We start from the raw sequence: 15,266 nt of genomic DNA, 5'->3' as shown, positions 1-15,266 counted from the left end.
GGAAGTGCCTTGAAAAAGTGGTGCTACATTTCGTGAAACACATGTTGGATGTTTATGTTATTGACTAGAGCAAATGAAGCAGCAACTGGATATACAACCTATCATGCATTACCTTTAATGATCTGCATTTCGTCACAGGGTTTTATGTTAAGAAAAAGTGCACTTGTTTGAGATCTAGCACAAATGTGTATCGCGCCATGTCGTGCTGAGGAGCAAATGCTCTACACGAAGAAAAAAGGGGCATATTATCAAGGGATTTATCTCCACTTTATTGGCTTTAAAAGCCAAGAAAGCGGAGATAAAATTATCTCCCTATCAGCAACAGGGTGCTAACACGCAAATTCGCATGTTAGCACCCTTTTTCTCTACGCTTCCCTTTGCATCTCTAATGAGATGCAAAGGGGGCGTTCCAGAGAAAAATAATAGGAGAAATGTTGTTAAGCAACATTTCTCCTATTATCAAGGATTTCGCTAACCCTGTTAGTGATAAAAAAAGCAGCGCTAACCGCGGTTAGCACTGCTTTCTTTACACCTGGTATTTTCCTGATTTAGCCATGATATCCTATGGAAGTTGGATATCATGGCTAAGTTTGTGAGCCCCTATCATCAAGCTAACGCCAAACTTCGAGAGATTATCGTTGGTTTTCCAGTGATAATCTCTCATTTGGCAGTTAGTGCGAGGATTATTATCACTTCTGAGATAAACCTTGCTAATAGCAAGTTATCTCTGCGATAATTTCCGGCGATGCTCAGCGTTAAAAAATTCATTGCTAAGCCTCGTTAGCGGTAAATATCGCTAATTGTTGGTAATATGCCCCTGAGTTTTTCTGTGCTTGCTCCGATATATTTACGTGAGCATACCATCAACGTCATACGTTTATATGTCTCATGCGAAAATAGAATTCACAAACAAATTTCAGGAGTACTCCTGGGAAAATTTGACAGTCACAATTTCCATGAGCACTCCAGGAAATCTTTGATAACTTTAATAAATCAGAAATGTACACCTAAGGGTCAGATTTTTATACAAAGACAAATCTACTAAAAAAGGGCAGACGAAGTATGGGCCAAAATTAATGCCTTCTCGTGGTAAAGTTTAACACATGCAAAGTGGGAAAAGTGTTAAACTATGTCTAAGTGCTCTACTACGAGGAAGCCCGACACCTTCACAAGCATCCGATGTTCATGGCATGGAATACTCTCCTGAACCAATTTCTAATGATTACCCAGAATGACAATCTACCCCCAGGACCACGTTTGGGAGACTCGTGAGCCTGACCAGAACTCATCTAAACTGAAGGCGGGCATGGCCACCCTGCCCTTCCTCTCCTCGCCCCTCATCCGCCACACTGCAACCCGATCTCCTGCTCCGCAAAATCCCCATATGAGCTCAGCTCATAGTCATAACTTCCCCCACAGCATTAGAACTGTCATGGCTGAAACTCAGCTCCAATGATACACTGATACAGTTTTCCGCTCAGATCTGCCTACCCTCAGGCCGAATCCGCCTCCGTCCAGCCCCAGTTTAAGGGATAGCATCCCAGTTCAGCAGGTAGCTTTATTGATACACAGCTGCTTCATGCTAGCACAATTGTCACCTTAGACAAAGAAATATTTGCGACTAACTGTTAGCAGTTTAGATCTTGTACACTTGTCACTGTTTTACTACAGATTGTATTGTCAACATGTATGTCATTGAATTCCCCCCTTCTGGGGCATGCAAGCCAGGGTTGGTGGCTTAGTGGATTAATATGGCCACTGTAGTGGTCTGTGTTTGCAGGGCCGGGTCTAGAGTGGTGAGATCGGTGCCACCGCACCGGGAACTGACTTGAGGTGGGGGCGTCCTTTTTGCAAGTATATTATCATTTTAAAAGCACCTGTTGCCACGTTACTGGCCTCCAGCAATTTTCAGGCATCAATTAAACTGTCAATATATTTCCTGTGATTAAGAGACCGGAGGTTTGTCTAGTAGAAGTTTTGACTTGCCTTAAGGTAGCACAGAGGGTTAAAATGCTGCTGCTTAGAACATGTAGCACACAGATAACAAAATGCATATAATGTAAATAGGTCAGTGGGTTGCTGCTTCTGAAAGATAGCTCCTTTTGTTACTTGTCCTTTATAAGGCAAAATCATAATAGGCAGTGGAGGCTGGTGACATTTGAAAGTGGTGGGCGTAAAATGATTGTCATACAGCAACGCAGCGAGCGAGCGTTGCGAGCGAGCCCGAACATCCTAGGGAGGGTTCGGGGGGATTTCCCCCCGTGAAATTTTTGAAAAAAACGTGGCCAAATGGTGCATTTTTAAGCAAATTTGAGAAAGCAGGAAGGTTAATAAAGCAATTGTGAAAGTGCAGTTATTACATTTATAAAGAGATATCATAAAACGTAGGTAGTTGCTTATTCAAGCTTTCATTCAAGCCATAGTCCAACAGGGTTTTGATACAAGACAGATAAGTGAAAAAGCAGTGTGGTCCTCGACCAGGAAGACACTCGTATTTCGTTGGTAAGAAGTCAAAAGATTGGTCAAATTGAAAACCTGAAATGCAATACACAATCCAACAATTCGCAAGTACATCTCATCTATGTTCAACAAGCCATGTGTTACCCATGATTGGAATTGTGAATCACCAAATAAACTGAGCCACTGCAATCAAAATCAACCAAATCTGTGGCTCAAGGTTACACATTGGCGGCAGAAACAGTATAAAACAGAAACACAGTCTAAATAACTATAAAAGTGACACATAAATATTGACCATGCAACTCAAACTCAGAAATTCCAGATCCAATTCACTACCAAAGCTGGCCTCTTAAGATTGTCTATGCACTACATTGCTGTTTATGTTGTAATAATCAGCGATGGATACCTGTTCTCCGGGGGCGGGGTGGGTGGATGGGGAGATGTTTATTATTAACTTGAAAATGAAATAAAAACTGTAAAAAAAAAACAAAGCTGGCCTCCCACGTGTCATTTCATGTGGGCTGAGTGAAGTCTACAATGTATGACTTGCCAAAGCAAATTAACATTCTCTCGTATTTAAAAATTCCTGTAGCAGACAAAATTTTAAGTTACCCCAAAGCAGGACAAGACTTTACATTCCAACATTCATTCAATGGTCTGTTGCAGTGTCTGCTTATAGTAGAGATAACTGTGTACGTATGCTCATACCCATTTCTATCTTACTTCCTATGTCCCTCTTTTTCTCTCTCTAGCTCAACATACTCGTTATACCCCTCTCTCTTTCTGCCACACTCTCTCATTTTGGCTCAGCTTAACTCCATCTCGCTCTGTTTCAACCTCTCTCTCTCGTTCTCTCTAACAATCCATCACTTCTCTCTCCCACACACACACACTCTCACTCTCTCCTCTCTCTCATTCTGGCACTTCATCTTTCTTTCAATTTTGCTTCAGCTCTCTTGCTTTATTTATCAATCTATTCTCTCTCTTATGTTATCAATGACATCCAGGTTAGTTCCTTTCACACCAGGCATGACATTTTGGTTTACAGGTACGTTCTGTGTCTCTTTTCTTTTTGCTTTCCATTGACTTTATCTCCAAGTATCTGTTTTCTCTCTTTCTAGGCCTGAATCTCTTTCTGTCGTTTTATCTCTATCTACATCCATATTTATTTAGGTCTGTCTTTCTCTTCTTTGCCCCCTCTTTCACTCTCTGTGTCTGTCTCTTGATTTCTCTCTACTGTCTCTATCAATCTATTTGTTCTCTCTCAGTCCTCCGTAGTCACACTCTCTCTTTTGTCACTCGCTTCATATCCTTTATTCCGTCCTTCAGTTGGTCTTTCCTCTTTGAGGCTATCCGTCCGTTCGTCTATCTGCATTAACTAGCTTGTTTTTTATCTAACTATAGAAGTCACCCCCCTCTTCGTCATCTATCTGTAAATCTACCCATCTCTCCCATCCCCATACAGTCACAACCCCCCCCGCCTCCCTTTTCAGATGCTTTATTTGCAAGTCTGCTTTCAAGGCTTCTAGCCCGGTGTGCCCCTATTTGCATGAACAGTTTTACTCAAATTATGTGCATCAAGGATGCAGGTTTCCTCGCACCACCAAATCTTTCTGCCCCTGCTCATAAATCCTTCTGTTCTGTGCAGGTTGCATGTTTGGGATGAATTATGCAGAGCGCAGCCCAATGCTGACATCACTAAACACCACTGTCACCCATTTCTGTTATCAAAATGCAGCGCATGTGTCTGCTTGTCCCGTTGGGTAACGGCTACAAGGGCTTACTCGGTCTGTAGCAGAGCATCAACAGTTTGGACTCCAGGCCGCTCTCCCATGTGCGATCTGACCAGGCCCAGCCAATTCGAGTCTCTCAAAGAGGGTGTAAGAGACCCCAAATATGGATTCTCAGCTGCCTATATCATAAATTCAACACTGAATAACTTGCGGAATCGAGCCACCGCAGACAACAGCACTGGGCACTTAACCCTCACTCCACGCACTTACTTTGCAGTGGCTGCCAGCAATACATTCGTATTGGTTCCTGCTGTCTGTGTTCTTGTTAGTTTCTACATTCTGTCTCCCCTCTGCTATTCCCTCCTTTATGATCCCATCTCTCTGATTGTCACCTTTCACTGGCCTCTCCTCCCTGCCCTCTGCCGGCCTCTCCTTGCTCATCTGCGCAGATCCATACCTCAGAAGCAGGCTCTGGAGAGAGCTGGCCTGGGCTGAGGTATGGTCAGATCAGCTCCTGACCCTATGTCAGCGCTGATTAATTACTGCACGGGCTGTGCATGATTATTTCATGCAGTCTAAGAGATTGTTACAGCAAATCACAGATAAAGGAAACATCAGACAGCACATACACACAAGCACACTTCAAGTGCACTTCAAGTGCACTTCAATCCCGGCCGTAGCAGCCAGTGACTGCTGAAATCAAGAGTATCAACCTCTGTGCTGCACTGCAAAAACCGTGCATAGGCACATGCCACAGTGCGCACAGTAAACTAAGTTCAAAATTCTGCGGGTGCATAACATGCAGCCACTCTGCAGCTTTTCTTTGCATACAACTCCGGTCCAAGTGGACCCACATACTCGCAGCTACAGGCAGTCAATCTGCACTGTACACATTATGCACTGACTGCACAGCGCACCATCCATAGAGAACTACAGTGTATTTGCACCGCACCATACACTGCTGCACTGCAGTACAGCCACCCTGCACACCTACAGTGCAATTGCACAACACAAAGCAATGCAGCACAACAAAACTGGGCAGCACAACATGAGAAAGTGCAGCACAACAAGAGACAGGAAAGTGCAATAGGGGAAGGGCAGTCCAACAGGCAGGATAGATTAGTAAGAGACAGGGAAGTGCAAAGACAGGGCAGACCAACAAGATGGGTGACAGTCTAACAGCCAGTGCGGAGATGCAAGAAGCAGAGCAGTGTAAGAGGCAGGACAACGTAGCAACAGACATGGCAGAACAACAGACAGAGTAGCACAACAACAGACAGGGAAGTGCAGCAGGCAGGGCAGTGCAAAAAACAGGGTAATGCAGGGCACATGAGGAGACAGATAAGCAGAACCAGAGAGCGGGCAGTAGTGCAACTGCCAGTGCAATGCAAGACCTCACAGGGCAGGGAAATGCAAAGGCAGAGCAACATGAGGGGCTGGGCGCAATAACACAGCGCAGCAGAACCACAGAGGCCAGCGCACAGACTAGATATTGCAACAGACATGACACCACAACAACGCATGTGGCAGAGCTGCAACTGACAGTTCAGAGCAACAACCATGGGGCTCAGCAATATATAGGGCAGTGCAACATAAAGTGTGGCAAAATAAATGAGAGGTCGATGCTACAGAAACACAAGAAACAGGTCAGCGCAAGAGAAAGGGGAGTGCAAACAGAGTCAGGGCCGACTAAACACCGACAGCCCACTGCAACAACCAGATCATTACAACAATATGCAGGATAGGGCAACAGGCACAGCAGCACAACCAAGGGCAGGACATGCCAACAGACAGGAGACCGCAACAACAGATAGGGAAAACAGCAATGATTCATCCCTTCTGAAATTTTGTAAACTCCCAAACACATTGCATTTGACATCGTAAGCCTTTTCCATCACCTTTTTAGCAGCTGTACTTTTTCCCTTTACAGCCTCAGGAAAGCTTTTCGGGGGGAGTAAATTGTGGTTCATAAAATCCCCCAAACAGCATAACAGGGAGTAGTCTAGTACAGGACAGCTCTATCTATCAGCTCTATCAGCCCTGCTGTCCGAACTTTTCTTCTTTCCAAATTGTCTCTCGCCGATTGCTTTTATTGGGTTTGTTTCATGTTGTTCTCTTTTTCATGCCCACTACTGTGAAGCGCTCTGATACCTTCGGGTCTTGTTAGCGCTATAGAAAACTTCTAAATAAATAAATAAATAAATAATAAATAAATAATAAATATCTATATCACCAATGTAAAGCTGCCATGTGCATTGTGTTGAGAGGTGTTTACAATAGGACAGGGTAATGGTACACTGCTTCTATTATTGATAGTGTATTGCACAAAGTAGACCATTAAAAACAGCTATGCTGCTATTCGAATAAGCAATGCCACTCGAAAGACGAAACGAAGGAATGTCACGTAGAGGACTACTATGCCTATCAGCTGGAATCCAAGCCCTAGAATTACGCTATCTATCAGTCCCACGTATACTCTGCTGCTCAACCCAGCCCTTGGAAGCGGCCAGCTGATGTTGTGTCCTGGTGTGCAACAGTCTTTATTCACCAAATATTGTGATCAAGGCTTGCCTGCAACTAAATGCTAGCTACACTTTATGGCCCCTTATGGTTGAAGGGAGCTATCATAAACTTCGAAATTCCAGCCACAAAAAGGGCACGAACGAGAACAGTTAAAAACTGTTAATCACTTATATAGCTTGCTGAAAAATAAAACAGGCGCATGCATTTTACACACAACTTCATTCTGGAAATATGTAACTTTAATTTTCACTTACCGGAGGTGCAAGCAAGGATTCATGGCGCAGCTTCTTTCTGTTCACATTAGCCCGCCCTTGTCTGATTGGTCACAGGGCCCTTGTCTGATTGGTCACCGGGCAGGGAAGGGTGGGGGTGACAGCGAGGCTTGGTGAAGTGTGATTGACGTGTAGCCCTGGCCTCTGCAGAGCTGAAGCAAACAGCGCCCAGGGATAACTCTATCGGCGGGGGAGGTCCTTCAGCAGGGCATACAATGACTTTGCCGAGCTGGTGACGTCACGAGCCTCGGGGCTTTGAGCTATCAGCCCGGCAAATCTGGGATTGCTGACGCATGCTCAGAGTGCATGATTTATGCCAGCCATAAACATGACTTGCAAACGCTGCCTCATGCCTGAAGTCAATGTCTGCGTAGCAGACAGCCTGAGGCAGTTTACACGCAGAAATTATTGTTTTCCTTTCAGTTAGTTGAAGAAGAAAAAAGCACAACTAGGAGGCAGAAAAAGGACGAGGGCGTAGCCCTTCCGCCCATATATAAGAACCGCCACTGCTAATAGGGAACATTGAGCTATTAACTGTCATCAAAGAGCTGCATGCAAACTGCAAGATATATTCATAAATCTTTATTTCGGCCCTTTAGAGCCATAAAAGATACATAAAAACAGCAATACATAGCACATTTGGAAGTAGAGAATAGGTAGATTTACATACAGTTGGATGGAGTTAGGAAATAAATACAGTAAAATCCCTAATTTAGTTAAAAAGGCAATATTATAAAATCATGTACATTAGAAAATCAATTTTAACAGTTCCAAAATTAATATCAACTAGTGAATTCATAATTGTACAGCCATTTCTTAAGTCGGAACACCACATCGAATACAGAGAACTCGAACATATTCCTGATCGCTTATAAGTCCAAACCCATTTTCTTATGTTCAAAGCTTACTGCCAAAAGGAAACTACTGACACCAAAGACAATCACTTGTCTGGTGTCCGTTTTCATTAACCTATATGTTTCATTGTATGAGCGTACACCTATAACATTGCACAGTGGCTTGATCCATCTTTTCCTGGCCGTCACATATGCTGCACAGAAAAAGAGGATATGGTTGTCATCTTCTTTAGTACAATTCTGACACCACATGCATATATCACTTGTTTTGGATGCCATGGGCTTAGACCACCTTGCTAGAGTTACATTAGTTTTCAGCATTCCATACCTGAATTTCAAATATAGGCTTTTGGCCAAAGGTGGACTGACCTCGTCTAAGAAGTCCTCAAAGTATGGAGTGTCCTTATAAACCAGAAAACTACTTGTCATTGATCCACCAGCATGGCAGTTTGAAAGATTGCATATTATGTAAGCCCGGAAATTCAATTTCACCAATTTCTTGGAGCTTTGCGTCAAACTTGAGGGCTCTTCCCAAAAATGGGACAGCCCAATTCTAAACTAAGATGAGTGTCGAACCAAACGACACTGAGTCCTTGGTGGCACTCCTATGGGAGAAGGAGTTTCAAAGGTAATAAGCTTATAATTACTTGCTGTAGGCACAAAAAAAAGTTCTTTTGAAATTCAACAAATGGTTTATTCGATTGATACCAGATTCAAGTCATCTGGACTTAATCCATTAGTGAATATATCATAGAAACAAGTTCCGATTCATCCAATTGCAATGATTGTGTCCCTATGAATTTCGGGACTCGTGCCCTTCGTCAGGAGACATTTGCATAATCTGAAAACGCGAAATATTTACATTCAGGCGGGTGACTCAGCCTCACTAGAAGGTACAAGAAAATCAAACGGGAAAGAACGTTACAAAAGTGTGTTAAAGCGATTGTGCTGCGAGTGTGAATTAACCGTGGTGGGTTAATGGCACGGGTCAAATGTGAAACAGCGGGGAGTGATAAAAGTGTGGGTGAAAATTGCAAACAGGAGTGATAAGAACGTCAATCAACGTTTAGAGTAGCCGTCCAAAAAAACGATTGTGTAGGGAGTGCGAACACGCCGTATGCAATAGTTAAAGTGGCCGGTCAAAAAAGTTGTGTTATGATTGAGTTGGTACGCCACTAGTGCAGTTACTGTGCACATACGGCAACAGGGCTGGTGACTTTGCCGCGTGCATATAAAAAGTGGTAAAACGAAGATCACAGATGGCTTGGTGAAAAGTCTTACCGGAGAACCGCAAGTTTAAGTGCGTGGTGACCGCAACGAAGCTCGAAGTGTTTAGTATCCTCGCGAAGGTGTGTATTAGATAGAGGGGCATGCCGTGGTCATGTTCATGAACAGCGGTGACGGACTGCCGTCACCGGTGATATGCAGTGAATAGGCTTCACGAGTTCGCATAAACAGTTCCCAACTGGAAGTACATGGTGAAGTGAGTGAAAGTGAGAAAAATAAAAACCAGAGACTAAGGTGACAGGTAGACTGAGTTGTAGTGAAACCATATTGTCAATGGTCAATGGACGATCGAGGCCTAACGTGCAGCAGCCATCTTGGAGTGTGTGTGTGTAAATGAACAATAAAGTTATGTGGTTAAAAAAACACGTGAATGTAGATAACGAAGAAAAAGCACAAATAAACAATGACCAAGAAACGTACTGTGAAAACTGGTACAAAAATAGATGGTGTAGAAAAAAGTTAACTAGCAAAGTGTGCTGAGATGTAGAAAAAGACGAACAGGAATATGAGAATGTAAAAATGAGGTGAGACGGGTAAGGGTGGGAAATGTGAGGGAAATATAGAGGCGGTGAATAAAAAAGCTATAGGCGGAGTGCAGAGGAAAAAACATGGTGTAGAAGTGTGAGGGAAATGTAAAAAGGTGAGTAAAGAAGCTAATAGCAGAGTTTAGAGGTAAGGGCGTTAAAGGAAACAATGTAGAAGGGGTGAGTAAAGAAGCTGAGGGCAGAGTTTAGACGTAAGCGCGTTCAAGGAAACAACTATATTCCATCCTGTCATTTAATCCTTTCAGTTGGCAGGCGTCAAGTCTCTTTATCCAAACAATTTCACGCTGTAGGAGTCTCTTTCTATTGTCAATACCTTGTCTCACAGGAACAGTCTCCAAGACAAGGAACCTCAATTGACTGATGTTATGCTGATGAGAGGTAAAGTGTGCGGCAAGTGGTGATTTCAGCGATTTGTTTCTCATGGTACTCTTATGTTCGGTTATGCAAACTTTTTCTTTTCTCTCAGTTTTTCCCACATATGGCAAGCCACATGGGCATTTCAACAAGTACACAACATTCATTGAGTCGCAGGTCGTGCTAGTTTGTAGTTTGATAGCTTTCCCGGATGTTGGATGGTTAACGATGTTGCCTTTGATTACATTGTGACAATGGCTGCAGTTGAGACACGGTCTGGTTCCAGTGTGGCAGATTGTTGATTGTCTTGGTTGGGCTTCTAGGAGATTCTTAATGTTTTTGGAACGTTGATACGCAAACAGGGATATGTGATTGAAAATTACACCAAAATCTGGTTCATGTTGAAGCATCTGTCAGTTTCTCAGGATAATTCTTTTGATATCCGTGCTTCTGGTTGAATATCTGGACACGAAGTCTTGTCTTTGGTTACATGCTTGATCATTCCGCGGAACTAGTAGATCTGTTCATTTTTTAAAGGTGATTCACTCTTTGGCTGCTTGTAGAACAGACTCCGGATATTTCCTGTCTCTGTATTTTTGTAGTGTTGTGTTTTCTGTGTACTGGTATGTTTCCGATTCCGAACAAATTCTTTTGGCCCTGAGTAGCTGAGGATATGGTAAATTGTTTTTTACAGAGGTGTAGGATGACAACTGTTGAAGTGTAATGCATTATTCCTGTCAGTAGGTTTGACATAAAGTTCAGTGACAATCTTGTTGTCCTTCATACTAATCATTACGTCTAAGAAAGGTAGACTCTGCGTGCTCACAGAGTGTGTAAATTTAATATGGTCATCCATGTTGTTAATGTAGGTGATGAACTCAAGTATTTCTTCAGGTGGACCTACCCAGATGAGGAAAGTGTCATCTATGTATCGCCAGAATGTTTGGATTTTCTCAAGCCATCTAGGGTTGTTCAAGATATGGTCTAGCTCTAGACGGTGCATGAAGAGATTCGCGTAACTGGGAGCTGCACAATTCTCCATGGATGTGCCAACTAGTTGCATGTAGTACTCGTGATTCCATAAGAAGTAACTGTGGTATAGTGTATACTGTAATAGCTACAGTAGAAAATGTTTTAAATCCTCGTTGATTGCGTGGTGTAGTAGAAACGGCTCGATGGCTTCAATGCCTCTGTTATGTGGTATAGAAGTGTACAGAGCACACACGTCAATGGTACATAACGTGTTGATGATATTGGGGTCTAAGGTCACTTGCTGGAGTCTGTTCAAAAAGTCAGTAGCGTTGCGTAAGTAAGTTGACATGCCTTTGACAATTGGTTGGAGGTACAAGTCAATGTATTTGCCCGTAGGTTCATAAAATGAGTTCCTGATGGACACAATTGGACGGAAAGGTGGTTGGTGTAGATTCTTGTGTATTTTAGGGAGCATGTGTAAACTTAGACATTTGGGGTTGGCTTGAATGAGATACTTTCGGTCTTTCTCAGTGATATTTCCCATCATAAATGCATTGTCCAATATGGTTTTTAGAATCTTGAGAAAAGCGTCAGTCGGATCCTGTGCCAATTTCATGTAGAGGTCGGTGTCTTGAACATGGTCAGCAACACTTTTTTGGTAGAAGTCAAGGTCCATCATCACAAGTGCTCCTCCCTTATCGGCCTTGCAGCATGTGATACTTTTGTTGTTGATAATTTGATGTAGTGATCTTTGTTCTTTGGAATTAAAACTTGTTCCTCTTGGGTGCTGGTTTTTTGAAGCACTCAATGATCGCGTTTAATGTGATAGTTTCATATGAATCAGAGATTTTATGGCTGATGGGTGCCAGGAAAGAACTTCTGCTTTTCAAATCCTTGCACGTGTGTGCCCCTGGTGTACCAGTTGGTGGATTGACGTTGCTAAAGAAGTGTCGCAATCTTAGGTTTCGCTTGAATTTGTATAGACTGACTTCAATTTCTAATTCATTTGAATGGTATGTGGGGACAAACGACGTCCCTCGTTGTAGAGTTGCCATTTGGGTGTTGGTGATGTTCTCTTTGGAAATGTTGATCCCTAAGTTTTTTTGCTCCGTGTCGATTGAGCTATGGTTGGTGTGAGTTCTTTTGTGGCTTCTACTCCTCCTGGTTTGACGATTACGGCGGGGCTTTTCTCTAAAAAAAGGACCGCCAGGGATGGTTACATTGGTTTGTCCGGTGGTCTCTGAGACCCTGGAGGGTGGGATATTTCTGGATGGTCTACCCATGTATGGGCCACCTCTTTATGGTGCAGATCCGTCGGTTGAACTACCTTCATCTGAGGAAGGATTGTTATAGGGTTTTTGTTATCTACGTTGGGCGTATATTTCCGCCCAGCTGTAGACCTCCCCCAGCTTATAGTCCATAGTGTCTCGTTTATACTTCCGTATTTTTCTATCGTTAATCTCTTTCGTGTATTTATCCAACTGGATGTTAATATTGTTCAGGACTTTCTCCAACTCGTCTTTGGACATGTTTTTATCAAGATTCTGGTGCATTTGTGCAATTTCCTTCACCAGGTCATCTATGACTTTGGAAAGTTCTTCTACTATTAGCAGAATTAGATCAAGCGAACAGCGGTTAAGGATGGCTACCATCGTTCGGTGAATTTGGGATTGTTCCTGCAGAGAGTGGGTTTTAGTGCGATTCGCAATCCTCTGGGGATCCGTTGGTCCTTATGATATCTTATCAGAGTGCCTGCGTGTAAGCGTTGGTTGATAACTCGTTCAGAGGTGTATAGTAGTTGTCTTAACATGCTAGGGGTAGAGAATGTGCTAGCTGAGGATGGGTCCACCTCTTGGATCAAGGAGTATATTCTACTGGTTTCTTCCGATGTAAAACCAAATGTGTCGGCACGATTTGCCGTGATGCTTGCTATTTCTTCGTAGGACATGTTGATTGGGTGCACGCACAGGGTGGCCAGTGAAATTACAAATGAAGTCAATCAGAGTGGTGTGCGGCACACCTTAGTTCAAGTGTGAATTTAAATGTGATGTCAGTTGATTCTGACAAACGTAAGACTTCTGGGTGCCACTGGATGAGTCCCTCCTGGCCTTGGGGACCGGAATTTATGCAAAACTAAGATGAGTGTCGAACCAAACAACACTGAGTTCTTGGTGGCACTCCTATGGGAGACGGAGTTTCAAAGGTAATAAGCTTATAATTACTTTCTGTAAGCACAAAACCAAAAGTTCTTTTGAAATTCAACAAATGGTTTATTCGATTGATACCAGATTCAAGTCATCTGGATTTAATCCATTAGTGATGCTATATCATAGAAACAAGTTCCGATTCATCCAATTGCAATATTTGTGTCCCTATGCATTTCGGGACTCGTGCCCTTCATCAGGGGACATTTGCATAATCTGAAAACGAGAAATATTTACATTCAGGCGGGTGACTCAGCCTCACTAGCAGGTACAAGAAAATCAAACGGGAAAGAACGTTACAAAAGTGTGTTAAACCGATTGTGCTGCAAGTGTGAATTAACCGTGGTGGGTTAATGGCACGGGTCGAATGTGAAACAGTGGAGTGTGATAAAAGTACGGGTGAAAAATGCAAACGGGAGTGATAACGTTTAGAGTAGCCGTACAAGAAACGATGGTGTAGGGAGTGCGAACACACCGTATGCCATAGTTAAAGTGGCCGATCAAAAAAGCCACCGTATGCAATAGTTAAAGTGGCCGGTCGAAAAAGTTGTGTTATGATTGAGTTGGCACGCCACTAGTGCAGTTACTGTGCACCGACGTTAACAGGCTGGTGACTTTGCCCCGTGCATACAAAAAGTGGTAAAACGAACATCAAAGATGGCTCAGTGAAAAGTCTTACCGGAGAACCGCAAGTTCAAGTGCATGGTGACCGCAACGAAGCTTGAAGTGTTTACTATCCTCGCGATGGTGTGCATTAGATAGAGATGCGTGCCATGGTCATGTTCATGAACAACGGGACCGACTGCCGTCACCGGTGAAATGCAGTGAATAGGTTTCACGAGTTAGCATAAACAGTTCCCAAATGGGAGTACATGGTGAAGTGAGTGTAAGTGAGAAAAATAAAAACAGGAGACTAAGGTGACAGGTAGACTAAGTTGTAGTGAAACCACATTGTCAATGGTCAATGGACGATGGAGGCCTAACATGCAGCAGCCATCTTGGAGTGAATGTAGATAACGAAGAAAAAGCAAAAATAAACAATGAACAAGAAACGTACTGTGAAAACTGGTACAAAAATAGATGGTGTAGAAAAAAGTTAAATACCAAAGTGTGCTGAGATGTAGAAAAAGACGAACAGGAATATGAGAATGTAAAAATGGGGTGAGGCGGGTAAGGGTGGGAAATATGAGGGAAATATAGAGGCGGTGAATAAAAAAGCTACAAGCGGAGTACAGAGGAAAAAACGTGGTGTAGAAGTGTGAGGGAAATGTAAAAGGGGTGAGTAAAGACGCTAATAGCAGAGTTTAGAGGTAAGCACGTTAAAGGAAACAATGTAGAAGGGGTGAGTAAAGAAGCTGAGAGCAGATTTTAGAGGTAAGCTGGTTAAAGGAAACAACTATATTTCATCCTGTCATTTAATCCTTTCGGTTGGCAGGCGTCGAGTCTCTTTATCCAAACGATTTCACGCTGTAGGAGTCTCTTTCTATTGTCAATACCCTGTCTCACAGGAACAGTCTCCAAGACAAGAAACCTTAATTGACTGACGGTATGCTGATGAGAGGCAAAGTGTGCGGCAAGTGGTGATTTCAGCGATTTGTTTCTGATGGTACTGTTATGTTTGGTTATGCGAACTTTTACTTTTCTCTCAGTTTTTCCCCTGTATGGCAAGCCACATGGGCATTTCAACAAGTACACAACATTCATTGAGTCGCAGGTCGTGCTAGTTTGTAGTTTGATAGCTTTCCCGGATGTTGGATGGTTAACGATGTTGCCTTTCATAACATTGTGACAATGGCTGCAGTTGAGACACGGTCTGGTTCCAGTGTGGCAGATTGTTGATTGTCTTGGTTGGGCTTCTAGGAGATTCTTAATGTTTTTGGAACGTTGATACGCAAACAGGGATATGTGATTGAAAATTACACCAAAATCTGGTTCATGTTGAAGCATTTGTCAGTTTCTCAGGATAATTCTTTTGATATCCGTGCTTCTGGTTGAATATCTGGACACGAAGTCTTGTCTTTGGTTACATGCTTGATCATTCCGCGGAACTAGTAGATCTGTT

Source organism: Lissotriton helveticus, chromosome 5_1 (assembly GCF_964261635.1).
Source record: "Lissotriton helveticus chromosome 5_1, aLisHel1.1, whole genome shotgun sequence".
Classification (NCBI taxonomy): domain Eukaryota; kingdom Metazoa; phylum Chordata; class Amphibia; order Caudata; family Salamandridae; genus Lissotriton; species Lissotriton helveticus.
The sequence above is the reverse complement of the archived record's forward strand: the minus strand, read 5'-3'. Positions refer to the sequence as shown.